Raw genomic sequence first — 17579 nt, forward strand, 5'->3', positions numbered from 1 at the left:
CACATCATCGTTGAAAACGACATACGTTGAGTTCAAATAGAACGAAAGCAGTTCAAGGAAGGACTCTACACTGATTCCATTACTGTTTCGAAAGGTCAATTCGTCATTGTCAACTTTAATAAACTCTTCTACTGCAACCAAAAGATGTTTCTGGGGCAGTGAGTAGTACATGTATTCAACGGCAATGCTGAAAGCCTCGATATTTGCAACTTGTTCGGTCTTTAGATATACTATAATTGTTTCAGAGTTTTTTTACAAGGAAAGATTGTGCAAGTTTTAAGGACGAGAGGTAGCCTTGTAAATATGTGGAAACATGAATCTGCCAGGTGGCCCTCTCAGACACCACAACCCGGAAGAGAATGTCGGTTTTATGTGTTTTCGCAGCGCAGAACATCTCAAGATGCCGTTTCCGGGCTTTCTTAACAGACTGGGCTACACGTTTCAGGTTTATCTCTCGGGCTATGGTTTATCCCTCCGGCTATCTCTGGGGCTATGGTCTCTGACAAGGAGGGGTGTTTGTTTGTGTTACCTGATGGTCTGTATCACAAAAAGACACTGAAAGCTGTACAGAAGAACTTCAAAAAGGAAAAAAGTTAAAATGGCCGAAAGAAAACAGCCCGCCTTGTCCCTACTTGAAGAGATGAATCTGAAACATGTAGCACAGTCTGTTAAGAAAGCCCCGAAACTTCATCTTGAGATGTTCTGCACTGCAAAAAACACACAAAATCGACATTCCCTTCCGGGTTGTGGTGTCTGAAAGAGCCACCTGGCCGATCCATGTTTCCGCAGACATACAACGATGCCTCTTGTCCTTAAAACGTGCCCAACCTTTCCTTGTAAAAAACTCCAACAAATATAGAATATCTAAAGAACGAACAAGTTGCACATATCTGGTCTTTCAGCATTGACGTTGAAGACATGTACTGCTCACTGCTCAAGAAAAATGTTTTGGTTGCAGTAGAAGAGTGTATTAAGGTTGACAATGAAGAATCGGCCTTTCTAAACAGTAATGGAATCAGTGTAGAGTCCTTTCTTGAACTGCTTTCGTTCTATTTGAACTCTACGTATGTCGTTTTCAACGATGATGTGTTCTTGCAGAAATCTGGTGTATGCATCGGTTCAAAAGTAGCTCCCATATAAAGTGACATATTTTTAGTAAAGTTGATCATGCTGTGGAATAAAGTCTGTCGGGGATGGGGAAAAAGTTTTCAGATATGTATAGGAATATTTATTGATAGCCGAAAGGCGTGATATTCTCCGCAGAACTGTGGATGTCTTGAAGGTTTTTAAGAGAAGGGTATGGGCCTTAACTTCAAATTTGAAGCCATCAAAAATTTCTGTATGCAATTTCTGAACCTTTCGTTAAAATTCGGAGAGAATTACCCAGTTTGCTGAAAATTTGCACCCAGGTCTGTAAAACCCTTGAAGAACTACAATTCCGGCCACAGAAACGTTTTCAAAAACTCTATATCTTTTTGCAGCTTTCGGTCAGCATTGGCAAAATCGTGCGTACACTCAATATACCCAAGTTTCCAAGAACAGGTAAAAAAGCTAAAAGAAGCTGGTTTTCCAACCAGTGTGCTGGCGTCAGCATGCAGTAAGCTTGTAAGAGTGATAAAAGGCTGCGACAAGCATAGCGGAGCAAAAAAAGTAGATCAGCAAAAAAGTTCGCTGTAGTTGCGTACATCCACCGTACTACTCACAGATTAAAATACGTTGCTTCCAGATATGGGATGCAGGTTTCCATATGAGCACCAAATAAACTAGGTAAAGTCTGTGCCATAGTAGCCAGAAAGAAACGAGACAAATTGAGATAGTCCATACATTTGCACTGTCAAGCACAAAACAAGTACATACCATGTAGTGTTGGTGTTGTTTTTAAAATACCTTTGTCTTGTTGTCATGTTTACGTTGGCCAAACGGGCCGTTGAGTAAATGTGCGTTTGAGAAAGCACTTCAATTTTTTGAAAGGCACACGAACATCTCATTTGTCTGATTACTGTCGTTCGTGTCCTACGCGTTCATGTCAGCCCCAATTTGAGAAAACGGTCTTACTGTTCCGTCATTCGAATTACCTAAAACGCGAAATAATAAAGGCACTCTATATAAACAGGCTTGGCGACGAGTGCATTAGTAAGACATCTGTTACTTTAGATGATAAAGAAGTGGCTTATCTTGCGTGTGGTTGACATTATCAAGGCGCAAACTAGTTTCTTCCCTTTTTTCGCTATCAGTGTTCGTTTGGCACAGATGTTAGCGCATGCGTCGTTGCAACGTTTTTTATGCATATATGTCTTACCGGTTAAAAAAAAATTGTCAGTTGATAGTCAGCGCTCGTCCTGTCTGGTTTCTTTCCTCGTGTATTTCGTCCAACCATGCTGTTTTTACATCATATCGACCTACCAACTCGACCAACTTTCTATCCTGCTGGAGAAAGAAAAATCCTGGAGCATCTGGGAGTAGGATATCACACGGAACAGGGCCACAAGGGTCCAATTCGAGAAGGCTTACGCGGCAGAATTTGGTTAAACTCTGCCCCTGAGAACATGCACACAGAGTATAATGTCAGCAGTACGCAAGCAAGGGCCAAGCCGTTCACAGATCTGCACGTAAAAGACAACGGTGCTCGAGGCGCTGACGCTATGGAATATGCAAGTACGGAAGACCTCGTGGTGGTGGCAGTCAACTCCGAAGGAACAAGAAAGCGGCAGCCAGCGTAGCAGGGAAACAACCAGGGGAGGTAGAAGACATTGCCATCGTGCTGGCCAGCGTAGACCCAGGATGCCGAACAGTCCTCAGTGACTCCAGGCAGGTAAAGGAGAATTACGCCCGCAGTAGAATATCCCCTGGAGCGACGAAGATACTGAACCAAAACACCGAATGTGACAAACACGTAAATATGAAGTGGTTCCTGGCACATTCAGGAAAGGTGTCTGCAAACAACGACAGCCACAACGAAACCGCACACTCACGAGCACCAAAACTAATAAACCGTACCGCGGGACACTGCGAACGACTGTGTTTCGATACCAGAGATTGCATTATAACCTTCAAGGAGATCACGAAGGCCTACAGGACGGCCAGACACACGCTACTGCCACCCTGCAAAAGGCTGAGCCGGTAGCAGGCTGTTATATACAGGCAACTACAAACAAGAAGGATCACGAGCCCCGCGCTTAAGCCGAGGATGTACCCGGAAGCACTCCACAAGTATGAGGTGTGTCGTAGGGAAGTAGCAACTGGTGAACACATACTTTGGTACTCTACCAACGGAGTCAGCATTAATGAACTTAGCCTTGGCGATGCAAGAAGCAACGCGGGAAGGAAACCAACACTGAGAAATCAAGACCATCCTGCAGGCCATCATGGGACGGGCTCGGCAGTGGTTTCAGCGGGCAGGGAACCACTAGGAGGCTCCGGCCGTGATTGGGGCAAGAAGACGACGTAGGCCACCTCTGAATTTTCCATGCAGACTTTATTGCACGCTCAAAAAATGTTTTTTTCTCGTCCAACATTTCGCGGCGGCCGAACATCCAGTGTGACATTCTATTATTGAAATGGTAGGTATCATAGCAGTGACAAATACGTAACGCGAAAATGTTGTGTCAGCACCCCTGTAAGCAATGCTTATGCTGTAGCTTCAAGTGATCAAGAATGAACCAGCACTGCTGCGGTTGATGTGGAACAAAATTCATGGAACCTTGCACGCACGCGCAAGCCTTGAATGACGGATCTGGTGCAGGTATTCATTGACGGACACAAACTTGAGTTTTAGTATTGTTGTGGTGGCATGATTGACGTCGGCGGTTAGACATTTCAATGCACTCGTGTTGTGCAAGGCAAAATTGAGCTCGGCGTTTTGGTCAACGTTTTCGTAGGCCACTTTTCATGAGCGACCTATTGCCCATGGAGAATGCCTTGCATGCAGAACCTCTCGAATTGCGGCCTCTTCCTTGGCCGTGCAAACTAGCCGCAGCCTGGCCATGTTGAGTCCATGATCAGCTACCGCAGCTTCGACATTCAAGTTACGGCCCTTGTACGGTACAGAGCGAATACGCACGACCAAACGAGATAGGACGAACGAGTGGTGCGCGCTATCACGTGTCTTTCTCGTTCCCAGCAAGTGTTGCCGTGATACGGCGAACGGTGCAGTTTTTTTGTGGAAGTTGTTGGCCAAACTCCCTAAGTGGGTATTGTTCGCTTGACGAACGTGCGCTCGAGGCACGCGTGCACGAGCGTTCGACATTTTCATAGTATTTTTAAAACAGCGGACCCCATAGGCAAACAATTCGCTCACCACCTTTGGTTTTAAAAGACATATGGCCGTTCCGCTATGCGATAATGGTAAATGGAGGTACTTATACGGTTCGGATAAGACATGCTAAAAACGACTGGCACTTCGTTGTTTCTACAGAAGGAGGACATGCCAGTTTAAGAACCACGACACCGTGTGCATTCAGAAGTGTACATCGAAGCTGAGTTGCGTGCGAGAGATGAATCCAGGCTGCCATTACTGAAGAAAATCGGAACTGAAAAAAAAAATATTTTTTTTCAGTTTTTTCCCCCGCGCTCCCAAGCAGTGGGCACGCGGACACAGGAGGACAGCCTTATAAAATCCGGTTAAACTTGGCATCATCCCTCAGCGGTCATCCTAGCTTAGCAAGGGCATTGCAAATCTTGGCAAACATAACAATACTTAGCAACACCTGAAGAAACTAGGTCGACCACAGCTCCAATGTTCTTTTTTTGCAAATGACCACCTATTTCCCACCATTTCAACAACCTACAGATAGCCAAGCATGTTGCAGTCGGTAAACACCCTTTTCGCTACAAGACTACAGCCTTTTTAATTTTGAAGGTTCAAATTGCTGTTTCACGTGCCTAAGCTAAAGTTGGGGCATGAGGTTAAGCGCATATTGAAACGAGCGATCATTGCATACGAGAATTTTTTTTGCGTTTGAAAATTTTTTGCGAGTAGAGTAGTATATCAGGGGGATGTGTTCTCTTTACAGTGCTATTATGCATCCAAGCATGGCCTTATTCAATGAGCAGCTGATCGCCTTTTCCACACCCTTTTTACGCCTTAAGAAAAACCAACGGTATTGAAGTTGATCAACACCCTTGTTTCACAGAAGAAGGCTGTAGAGCTAGGAAAAGGGTGTTGAGATTCAAGAAAAATGGTGTAAAGGGCTTCCAACACCCTTTTTCCACCTATGCTACGCCCTTTCTGGCTAAAAGGGTGTAAAAAAGTTTAGTGTGAGTATCACAACTGTACAAGTTAGTAACAAGGCGCACACACCGCAGGATTTTTATTTGCCTTAAGCGTTTTCATATCTATTCAAAACAGTTTTAGTGTTCGGGTTTTGACCAAGCTGGCATAGCCAAGAATTTCGATAACGCCCTCACACGCGCCAATCTTCAGGAAGCATGCAGTGTTCACATCCAAGAATGGTATACTTCACTCCTATAGACTACGCCAAAACTATTAGCGTTGACAGATCTTTCCACTACGACATCATTTCAATAAAACCCGGTACAAGTTCAGCCCTGCCACCATACACTTTCTGAGGCATATATTACGAGGCATTGTATTAGGAAAGGCAACTGGCATGCTGTAAAGCAGGAATGCTCCGCTAGATTATATAAGCGCACAAAACCGATTTACATTAACGGTGTATAGGCGTAGCATGGCCATGTGAGAAACCTTTGCTTAAGTAGACACTGCTAGTAAATTTCAGACCAGTGTAATTACAATCACCTCTATGAATATATGCCGGTATCAGGACATTGGTCTGTGACACACACATGGCGCTCACACCGACTGAATGTGCCCCACTAAGACGGCGTGAGAAACGCTCACACACTCGTAAATACACCACATTTGTGAACCGAGTGATTGCTCCACATTACTGTGTGTTTCAAATGAATGCGAATCGTAAATCTCAATCGTGAACGTGCAACAAAACGAGAGTGTAAAGTTGGGCTTGTGTGATGCATTTTTGTAGGCGAAGTGCGAGGCAGACAATGGACGAGAGAAGAGATGGATGACGACGCGCGCCATCTTCCAAAAAAGTTTATTTCGTGAAGCAAACGAATATATACCCCGTGCCAAATCAGTGAAAAATCAATCATCCAGAGATAACACACTTGCCCTGCGCGAGCATTCTATAGCTTAAGGATTTGCAACTCTTTTTCACAAAGCGCAAGGGAGGGGGTGCTGACAAATTCCGGGCCCACTCTACAAATCTTTTCCGCTTCAATGATTTTGCGTGTAAGCCTGCTTTTGCTTTTCCCAATCACAAAGGTTTTTTGAAAATCCGGCTTACAACCCTTTAAAACACACGTGCTGCATTGCAGTGCGAGCAAACCATCGCGACCATTCATGACATTGCGTGCGTGTTAGCGGAGCTTATCATAACAGCGACCGGTCTATCCAACATATTGCTTATTACAAGATAGAGGGATCTGGTACATTACGTTTTCTGCACACGAAACGAAGGGATTTTTGTGCTTCTTAGAGCATCCTCGGTTTACTTTTGCGTCTGAAGGTTTCATCGTGAATAAGGTGGCCAATTTTGTAGGCTCTGAAAAGACTACTTTTACACTAGGACGTGCTTTGATTGTTTTTAGGTTGTCCGATGCGCCATGAATATACGGAACCACAGCGAATTTCGGCGGGGGTAATGACGTTTCTTGTGGAAGAGATTGTTTTGACATATGCTTCTTGGCGAAAGCTTCCGCCACCGATATCTGTATGTGCATGGGATAACCACCATTCGAGAGCCTCAAAGACTGCTCATTGAAACTATCGACCACTAGGTGGGGGCACGACTAATGTAGGGTATTGCGGAAGCGGAGGTTCACAATGCCTCGTATTACAAGTTTTGAGTGAGCTGAATGGAATAGGAGAAGAGGTGTACAGCTTCTAGGCTGGTATGCCCAGCAGGTGCGGTTCTTGTGACAGGTGAAAGCTATGACTAAAAATCGTAGAGTGTTGTTAGATGGCAACTCAGGGGTTAGAGAGAGAGGCTTAAAACATTCTCTGTTAAAATTGAGAGTGAAAAGAGCATGTTATTCGCAGGAGCTAGGCTCACTGTCAAGAAAAACGAAATAGCCGTAAACAAATCTAAAAATGCGCAATACATGCTGGTCATTGAGGTCACAGGAAACGGTTCTGTCACGTTTTGCTAAAAACAGGTCGCTTAAAATTGGAGCAATGCAGGGATCTATGCAAATTCCCTCCTTTTGGAGGTAGGGCTTTCCATCCCACTGGATAAATGTCGCTCGCAAATACACATATAAAAGTTCCAAGAAACCCCCGGCCGACACACCGACATTGCTTTGGAAGGCAATGCACTTAAAATTTTCAATGCATTCTTCAATAGAACTAAGAAGCAAGTCATGACGGATCGCAAGTATTTTACATCGATGGAGAACGCGTACATTCTTTTACGAGAACGCAGGGAAACAAAATCAAGAACCTCATTGGAATTTTTGACAAGAAACGGATCCTCTGCTGTCAGAAGGCCAAGCTTACTGTGTAAGAACAATGCGACGCACTTCTGCCAAGTGCCGTTTTTTGAAATGATTACCCGCGCTTTGTAATAAAGAGTTGCAATTCCTGAGATTATAGAAGGTTCGCGCATGGCAAGTGTGTTATCTCTAGACGATTCTGTGTACTTTTTCACTGTTTTGGCACGGGGTATATATTCGTTTGCTTCTGGAAATAAACTTTGTCAGAAGTAAGCGCTCGTCCCCGTCCCCTCTCTTCGCTCGTCCTGTGTCTGCCTCGCGCTTTGCCTACAAGAGTGCAGCAAAAGCAGCGGCGACACTAGGGAGTGGGCCGGAGCCTCCTGCGGCTTGTTTCGAAACGGGCTGCTATGGGGATCTCAGTGACACCTCTACAGGCGGCGCTGGAGGCGCATAGGCTGTGCCCTGAACCAAGGCGTTGCCTGAACCTAAAGCGGCCTAAAACATATCGCCGTTTAGAGCAACGCAACAAGACACAACAACTTCCCATTTATAGCATACACAACACGAGGAATACAGTTCTCCGATGAAAACAATTGAGTTTAGAACAAAACTTACAATAAAAATTATTCTATACCTACTGGGGCATAAACCCAGGGCATCTGTGCACGTACTCAGCAGTCTACCTTGAGGACACAAAGCCCGAACGGCAGGGTCGTTTTAGCAGCAGCTAAACCAGAAAAGGGTGTGCAGTGACATCAAGCATGTCACGTGGGGTGGTGTGAATTGAAGCGTTTGGAAACACGCAGCCGACACACAGCTCGAAGGACATATTACAGCGTGGAAGCAACGCCATGTAGTAAGGGAGACAACAGATCGTTTCAGCACCAAAGATCGCAAGTTGAGCTACACTGAGATGGCGCTGTCCATCAGACTGAGCTGCAGGCTTCTTCCACCACCCTGTAAAGGGCTGGACCGAGCTTAGGATGTTTTATTCAGACAACTGGAGACGGCCACGCTACCCAGTGCAGCGTTACTAAACAGATCGTACCCCGAAACACACCAGAGGCACAAGTGCGGGGCGGGACGCCGGGAGACAGCAAACGTCGCGCAAATGTTGTGGAACTGTGACACGTATCCAGGAGAAGAAGGATCAGGTAACATACCGCCGCGACTGGAATCCGCAACGAAGAGCGAAAACCAAAACAAAAAATGTGGGCCGTCCAGCAGGCCCTCGAGGCACTAGCCAGGCAGGAACAACGCGAGCGGGCAACGGCAAACGGGAATCCCGGCCGGGCGCCTGCCCTTAGTACGACGTAGGTCATATTACGCGTTTGCGCGCGTACTGCAGGCATCCATAAGGGTTGTCCATTCCAGTTTTATTGAGTAAATTTTGTAAATAACCTGCTGCGCATAGAGCAATTTTGGGACTATGAGATATTTTGGGACTATCCGCGTTCTAAGTACCGGAACGCCTTGTTGAGTACATTCTAAAAGCATTTCAGATATATAAAAAGTCAAAACAGTCTTGCAGGCCCCATTAGGTCATAATTGCAGCACCTTTCAGATACCTACACAGTGCTAAGCAGTTCAACACAACCGGATATTTTTTCTTTCCTGATGATAACATACTTATAAGGCCCTTTTTGACGGAGAAATAACTCTTTTTCAGGAGTGTATTTGATTCCAGCAGCATTGTCTTTATAAAGATTACAATTTCATGTTTATATTTGTTATCATTTCTTGCTTCCTATCCCAAAAAGTGCTTGCCGTTTCTGTTTTTACACTACGCTTCGTATTTACAACGAAAATCTAGGAGATCACTGTCTGTTTGACTCTGTTTTCTAAATGGCTCTCAATGTTCTGGAAGCCCTGTCTCGCCCAGGAGCAACTGTGGCTACGTAGCATGGAATCTGCATTTCTAGTTACAACTTGCATCGAACGTAAGGTAATAATAATGCCTCCGCGAAAAGCCACCACTGAACAATCTTATACAGTTGCATACCGAGCTCTAAAAGTTATATCTTGATTGGTTTCCGACAAAATTCACACCTCCCTTCTTACAAAAAATACGGTTAAAACGCGAAACCTTCTCCGACGAAACCTCAGTCAAAGTGAAAGTACAAAATCAAACCTTCTTCTACAATGCCACAATGGCGCAATCATATATACGTCGGCCTTATAACACGAGGGACCAAGGCTCGATTACGATCAAAGGAAGTGTTTTTTTTTTCACGAAACGCTTGATTTGCCTTTCTGGAAACCCATTTCGTGAGTTGGCTTTCTTGCAGAGCGGCTTGGCCGTTACGATTGGGATTTCGGACCTTGAAGACATTGGGTTTAGACCAGAGAGAGCTTCTAGCCGGAAATATCTTCCACTTCAGCCACGATCATCGTCATCATCCAAAAAGTTCGTTTTGCTGCTCTGCGTTTTGCCAGGCGCCATCAGTAAGGCGCTGACAGCTTCCCTTTATAATTTCGTAGTGGTTGGCGTACCTGAACGAGTGGGACGTCGAAGACGGTTTCGGTTCGTGTGCATGAGTGAAAAAAACTGTAATTTCCTTGTGCAGTGGTATCACTGTCTGGATAGGTGGGCACGTAAAAGCGGGCGTACAGTGGCACCCGGAGTCCCAAGGAAGATAGCACTGCTGGGTAGCTTTCCTTGATCGCTCTTTGGGGAGCCCTCTGGGAGAGAGAATGGTGATATCAGGTAGGGCTCAAATATTTTTGCGCCGAGTGAAAGGAAAAAAGCTGTCAGACAACAGAATAAAGCTTATAGCGGGCTAAATTGAACCGCCGCCATGTATTTAAGAACTTCGCAGAAAATAGTCAATAATTTTTAGCGCTGGCTGCGATCCTCTAAAAAAGGAGCCACGAAAACAACTCGGACAACAACAAACATTTCATAATATTATGATAAAGCTAATAAACATATCTACAACCTGATTAAGAATACTCCTTTCCATGTTTTGTGTTTATAACTCAGCATGGAATTTTGTGGCTTTTTCTTCATGACTGTTTTTGTTATAGCCCCGGTATCCCCGAAAGCCGAATATTTTTCTTCTTCGTCCCGCTTTCCTGCGTCCTCCGTTCGGTTGCGTTTTTTTAAAGAATTTTATTTTAATGTGGGCAAGATATGCAAAAGACACAGAATTCCATACAGACCTTACGGCATGGCACCCAAGCGCTCCTCCATTCAAAGCATATGCCAGCGCCATGGTTGCACAATACGTGGACGCAATGCTCGCTATGCTCTCCAAAGCGAATTGTAGACATGAATTTTTATCAGAAGCAAAAAAAATCTGTTTTTACAAACGCACTACCGCGCACCCAGTAACTGGTATCTCGTGAAGACGGGAGAGAAAAAATTGGCCAAAGATTACGACACGCCCAAATGCGAAATTTCGGCATAGCGTGAACTGCAGTGTTCTCTGGGATGGCACAGAGATGCTCGGTCTCAGGAAGTGATTGCATCGTCAGAGACTGAACGACAGCGCCCTCTACTCTGGCGTTAACTCACAGCGCGTCGCTGCTGCCCGGCGAGGGAGAGCTGTGTTTACGCCGTGTTTCTTATAGAGTCACGACGGTCGGCCCCTCTGGTCCGGGACTTCCGTTGGCCGACGTGCTGCCTTTGGTGCCCTGTCCGTGAGCCATTTCTGGCAATCTGGAGCACGTTTTAGTAAATTGTACTTGAACTTCTTGCGGAAATCTTACGTATTTCGGATGAAGGCAGACGAAGGACCGATGTAGTACGTGCAGCATGAACCGCGTGCTGGGCTTTTACTTTTCGTGAACTTGACCTAGCCAGTCGCTTGCTTTAATGGATCTCTGGTTTTGCGTCTCCCATCACGCCGAGAGGCGGTTTTCCTACACGTTTCGTGGCCTCGGCGTACAGCCCTTATCGTAACAAATTCGCACCACTTTCTACTCCGCTTTCCTGCTCGCGTTATTCCGCCTGTATCAACTGCCCGTTTCGTTCGCTCCCTTCGCTCTTGAATCGTAAGTCAAGACGAGCATCCTCGATTTCCTTTTGCGTTCCTAGTTTAAGGAATCCCTTAAAAGAGTTGACTGATACTCGGGTTTATTGCGCCGACGCTTCACAGGCGACCAGATTGCCGTAGTGGAGGGCTCCGGAATATTTTCGACCAACTGGCGATCTTCAACGTGCGCCGAAATCTCGAACACACGGGCGTTTTTGCGTTTCGCCTGTATCACAAAAGCGCCCGCCGCGGCAAGGAATCGAACCCGCATCCTCGTGGTCAGCAGCACAACGCCGTAGCCACTGAGCCGCCGTGGCAGGTCCGAAACAGAGTTAATGCCATGATTCGTTCGGCTAGGCGGGTTCATTTTCGAAAAAAATGCCACCACAGCCTGTGCAAACAGTACAAAAACCTGGCGTTTGAATAATGGCTTTAGAAACGGTGGCAACTCCACTGGCAGGAGGTATTAATGTTTTTCTAATACTTCCAGTAATGATGAAAGCGTTGCTAATGAACTCAGTACCCTTTTTTACGACTGTCGTGTTGGTTTCCATCCAATACAGGAGTGTGCACTCGGCGTTCTACGTTTCGGAGTCAGCCTTTCTTCCATTTGGATGAAAATGACATAAAAGTAATAAGTTACAGCTTTAAAGCCAATAATTATTCTGGTGTTGACCCTATTACAATTCCGTAATTACGAAAAAAATTAACATGTGCCGAAATCTTGAACACAGGGCCGTTCTCACTTTTCTCTTCCACCAGAAAAACCACCGCCATACCGCCGAGGTGCCTTATAATTCTAGCATGGACTTCTCCACTTATACATATCTCGTCAATTACAGCCTGATCTGTAGTGGCGCAGACACAGAAAACACCCTGGCTTCTCCTAACCGCTCCTTCGGATTTTTAAGCGCAACTTTAGTCATTCTTCTTCTGACATACGCAGGCTTGCCTTTACTAACTTACACGTCTAAAAATAAGATATAAGCAGCCATTTGGCATCCTGACAAATAATAAATCATAAGTAATATCGGTCACCTACAAAGCGTGCAGCCACTTCAAAAATCAGATTATTTATGCCATCCTAGTGTCACAGCACTGAAACGTCGCCGGGAACTACCTGATCAATGACATCTGCATCAACTTTCTCCCCTATCCTTTTCCGTAAGCGTTATCACCACGTGTCAGTACACAATCTCTTTGATTCAGAGTTATTCAACATATTGAGTAATTCGGCTTCCAGCCATCTGCCGTCATTGTTCACGACCATACCATCCATAAAAAGGCCAAGCGTAAGTTGTCACTCATCTGCTTTATCCTGGCAATCCGTTCCACATACCATTGTCCAATATAACAATCTACCATCCCAAAGCACGTCTGAATAAGACACTACGATATTCCAGGAACTACGCCAACCAGCACATAGCGTCTAATACTGGGCCATCTCTTTTTCAGTTTTTTTGTATTTCCAAAAAATGCATCGAAGATTTGTGCACTCTAATTTTTGATTACTGGTTGTGCATCACTGTTTGTATTAGAAATAGAACCAAATTTTCCACACTGTTGTCGGTTTTTACTGTTATTACCAATTGTACGTTGCATTTCTATAGAGTAATGCTTAGAGCATGTAATTATTTTCATTTTCAGTTTAAACATCCTTGTTTCGTTCTGCTGTTTTCTTTTTCGGTACGCTGAGACAATACGTGTGTTTGCACACGTAACACTTTATGCAATACCATTCCGCGGCGGCCTTTAGGGTAGTGTGAAGGAAGTATAATAAGTAAATAAATGTAATGTCAGAGCATCTCCTACCAGGCTCATATTATTCACAAGCGAAACTCCTCCGGGAGGGTCCATGTAGGTTGGAGGCACCATATGACAACTTATTGGGTTCCACCAGCCGTAATCCTCGGAAGTTTTGTGCCCAGAGAACAGCAGCACATCCGGGACGAAGAATCTGGGCAAGGGGGGCAATTTACCATATAAGATAAAGTCTTCAAAGACATACTGGAAACGCCTTTTCAAAATTTATGCTTCCAAATTTAAATGTCGCCGTATTCTATTTGCAGCTTCCTCTTAATTTTGTCCTTTAGCCACAATTATATACAAAAAACAAACCTGTAACAAAAGTGCGCCTTCGAACCAGCAGAGGTCACAAAAAAGCACAAGTTACATTAACCTAAATCAACCCACAATTTTTGCAGCGCTTACGACCTATTTTTACACGGCGGTTTTATAGCGGAACATAGCCGGGTGAGACGAACGACCGGCTTTTACGACACTTTTAACAGCAGTGTTAAAGGGACAGCCACCCGGTTTCTGCGGAGTTCACATACTCTATTTCGTATAAACACCAGCGTTTTGTATAATAAGGAAACCGCAAGGTACTTTTAAATAAATTGGCAGAAATTATTTTGCGTGGCAGTAAACTTCTAGAAATCTGAAAGGTGTCGCAGTGCAGACAGAGCCTGAGCATGACATTACCATTTCCGGTCGAGGGAGGCTGGCGTTCGCTACTGGTAGCCTAGTTGGCTCACCACCGTGCGCCCGATCGAAGTTTACCTGAGCCGCTCTAGTTGGCTGACAAGGTGAGCATCAATGATCTCCCGCACCTTGTTGTGCACCCCAAGCGCTTCCAGCTTACTTGTGGTGGTGTAAGGAGGGAGGCCTAGCGCTTGCTTGCACGCGTTCCACAGTAGCATGTCAAGTTGGTCCACTTCTCTCGGTTTCAGCGGGAGGTAAGGTGTAGAGTACACCACGCGGCTGACAACCAGTGCTTGTACCTACTTGATGACATCCTCCTCCTTCATACCCTGGTGACGGTTGGTGACGCGACTCACTATAGGCATGATTTGCGAGGAAGTGTAGTAGAGGAGCTGTATGATTAGCGTTCCTCTTTTGTGTTGCCCTGCCACATTGGTAAACGAAAAAAAAATTAAGGCAATCTCTCAGGCAAACGAAGCATGCATGCACTGTCGCCACGTGTATGCTAGATTTGGTTAGAAAACGCTGGACAAGATGACCAGGTTTTGCAGGCTGCATAGAATGCTCGTCAACAGGGATGCAATAGATAGAGCACTGACGACAGAGAGGAAATCACTAAAATATAGGCATGATTTGCGAGGAAGTGTAGTAGAGGAGCTGTATGATTAGCGTTCCTCTTTTGTGTTGCCCTGCCACATTGGTAAACGAAAAAAAAAATTAAGGCAATCTCTCAGGCAAACGAAGCATGCATGCACTGTCGCCACGTGTATGCTAGATTTGGTTAGAAAACGCTGGACAAGATGACCAGGTTTTGCAGGCTGCATAGAATGCTCGTCAACAGGGATGCAATAGATAGAGCACTGACGACAGAGAGGAAATCACTAAAATATAGCCATAAGTGCGTTACAGCCCGTTAGCGTTCAAGTGACATCATCAAGCTGAACTGGAAGCCCCGCTACAAACGGGCAATAATTTTGCATCGAAGCTGCTTATGTGTCAGTTTCCCCCTGTAGCTTCGGCCGAGAAATTGGTGTAGAACGTTTTCGGGGGCGTGCACGCGCAGTCAGGGTTCACGTGCTCAGTGATGACAATCTCGTTGTGCTGGCTGGAGAATCCCACGTGGTCGACTCACGCCCATTTTATTCCTGTGTGCTTTCGTCCGTAGTCGAGGGGTTTGTGTTACACAGGTAATAAGATGCCTACGACAAGGCGGGAAAACCGACAGCGGTGTGTTTGGTCGAGATAATGAAGGTATAGTCATTTAAAGTTGCATTCAACTAATTCATTAGGGCTATGAAGCGGGCTCCACCGCAAATCACAAAACAAAACGTGCATTCGCCGCTTTTGTACTATGCCCTTCTTCGCTGGTCATCCTTGTTCATAAAATAGAAGGATAATAAACTTTCAAACATAGTCTTCATTGGGCTACTTATAGCCAACAATTTTGGTTCATATTTGTGTCGTTGGATTCAGCCACCCTTCCGAAAGTGATAAGTATTCCGAAATTCGGAAACGAGAAGCTTACATAGGTGAAAATTACCAAACCACTGAATCTCGTAACACGCCTCATTCTTGCCATCACTGTGGACAAAAAGAACACATTGGGTAAATCTGACTCAAAACATCAGTACAAAGAAGTGGTAATCACAATGTTCTTTTATTGAAAATAGGTGGGGGGTTTGTAATTCCGGAAGCAAAAATAATACTTCTTGAAAACATTATCTTCAACCACGAATACAGAAAGAGCAATCCACCGAACCAAGGCCTCGTGGCGGCATTCAAAGACCAACACTAAGAAAATCTTCAAATAGATGGAATGCGAAGAGCGGAACGCGGGAAATTGAATTGAGATGAGCAATCCTCCACTGGCGTTATCGCGGGAGGATCAAGACAGAGGCGAAAAGGTCAAAAGTGTGAATGTTGGACGCTGGAGTGAAGAGGCACCTACGTGGCAGGGGTGACAGAAGACTATTGTCATTCGATATTTGCAGCGAAGTAAGCAGGTATGCAGCTGTATTTTACCACTGCAGTTTTGATGTTCGTGGTATTTTGAGGCCTTTAGCGAAAAATGTCTGTGCCAGTGGTTTTCTGTTTTCTTTTTTATTTCGCTTGTTCTTTAAACAAAAGTGGTGTATTGCTGTTTGGACAAGGCCCGACGTTTGAAGTACTCAAGTGGTATTTTTGCGTCAAGAGCTCCTCACGGCGGACCTGTTCCATCTGGAAACGGTTTTTATTGTGGCTGGGAAGAGTTAGCGTTTGGAGCGTATTTTTGAGACGTGTGTCCGAACCGTTCAGTGACATCTGTCACGTACGTAATTTACGTAATTTCCTTTGTGTCGCAATTATTACTGGAGGTGTCTGATGTTAACTTGCTTTCGGCTACGAAATGTCATTAGAAAAGACATGTTACCTGGTGTATACTTGAAAGTTTGGGCCCAAAACCCTACCGAATGGCGCTGCAACCCATGTCAGTGCCGGATGTGCAGTGGTGCTCCAGGAGGCCATCTTTTCTGCCAAAATCTGAAAAGAAGGGATACAACACAGTGATAGAGCCGAAAGTGCAGCCTACAGGCCAGAAGCGCGCAGTTGCGTCCTTGTTACGGTGGGTGCAGTTTCGCGAAGTGCGTGCGGATACGCGCTCAAAGGGAAAAAATGTTTCCAACTTCCTCGCAGTGCTCGCACGCATCTGTGCTGACAAGCAATGCAGAAGCCTTTTGAGGTATTCAAAATGATTGTTACAGATCCTAACACTGTGTCAAAGAGAGAATAAAACTGATTAAAAAGAACATATATACGTAGACCTTTGGAACGTTCTAAATTTCCGTGACGAACAGAAATGTTCAAGAGTTTCATTGTTGGACGCTTGCAATGTCGAAAACTGTTTTCTATACCAATAAGGCACAGCTTTCAATGCCTCACTAAAGGCGTGGGTCGTCACTGTATAGAAGAACTACTGGAAAATCAATTTTAATAATTTGGTATCACAAAACGATGCTGACGCCAAGCAAAAGCACATGGAGCACCACAAGAAGCGCATTTGCCGTAGCCGGAATTAATCCTCAGTCGACATTTAAAGCCCACGTCTATCCAGTTGAGCAATGGTGACACGGTAGCAGTAATTTGGATTTTGACCATGACATTCACTAAGATTGCATGGGAAAAAGCTTCGAACAGTCTTTCTCTTAAAAAAGAGGGTTTGAACTTTTTAAGCTACCAGCTTGTTGGTGCATATAACGATATATATATATTGAAAGGTTCTAGGAGTCGCCAGGTAGAAGACTCTATAGGTGTGGTTACGGCACTAGAAGGACCTAACCGGGAAGCAATGTTGATAACACTGTCGCCGCCCAGATGATTATGATCGCGCCTGCGACGATAATAAGGTGCACACCCAGAAGACGGCAAATTTCCACATGCTGAAACATAGCCTGTACCGCTGCTCACACTTATCGTCCCCCTTCGTAAAAAGTGTTCGCCTGGCTGTTGCCTAGGGCGTGTTGGATCGCTGAACTTATGGCTTCAGCCGACAAAAACGAACAATTTCAGTCCCGCGGCTGTGATGATCGGTGATGGCGTGTTTTGCAGCCACGCGATAATTGACCTGGGACATTTACTGAAGCACGGAACATTCGAGGCTATATATAT

At 45.1% G+C, this 17579-nt stretch overlaps 1 long non-coding RNA gene across 1 annotated transcript in view; it reads right to left on the reverse strand.

Moving 5' to 3' along the window:
- LOC144157710 (uncharacterized) overlaps positions 1 to 16453 on the reverse strand; it is a 29540-nt gene extending 13087 nt beyond the window's left edge. The window contains exons 1-3 of the long non-coding RNA XR_013319835.1: positions 16345 to 16453; positions 13263 to 13407; positions 9967 to 10155 (exon numbers count right to left, since the gene is read on the reverse strand). This is a non-coding gene — a long non-coding RNA (uncharacterized LOC144157710). The remainder of the gene's footprint in view (positions 1 to 9966; positions 10156 to 13262; positions 13408 to 16344) is intronic.
- Between the last annotated feature and the right edge of the window lie 1126 nt (positions 16454 to 17579).

This window comes from Haemaphysalis longicornis, unplaced genomic scaffold (assembly GCF_048455015.1).
Source record: "Haemaphysalis longicornis isolate Haplotype H1 unplaced genomic scaffold, Haemaphysalis longicornis Haplotype H1 scaffold_10, whole genome shotgun sequence".
Lineage (NCBI taxonomy): Eukaryota > Metazoa > Arthropoda > Arachnida > Ixodida > Ixodidae > Haemaphysalis > Haemaphysalis longicornis.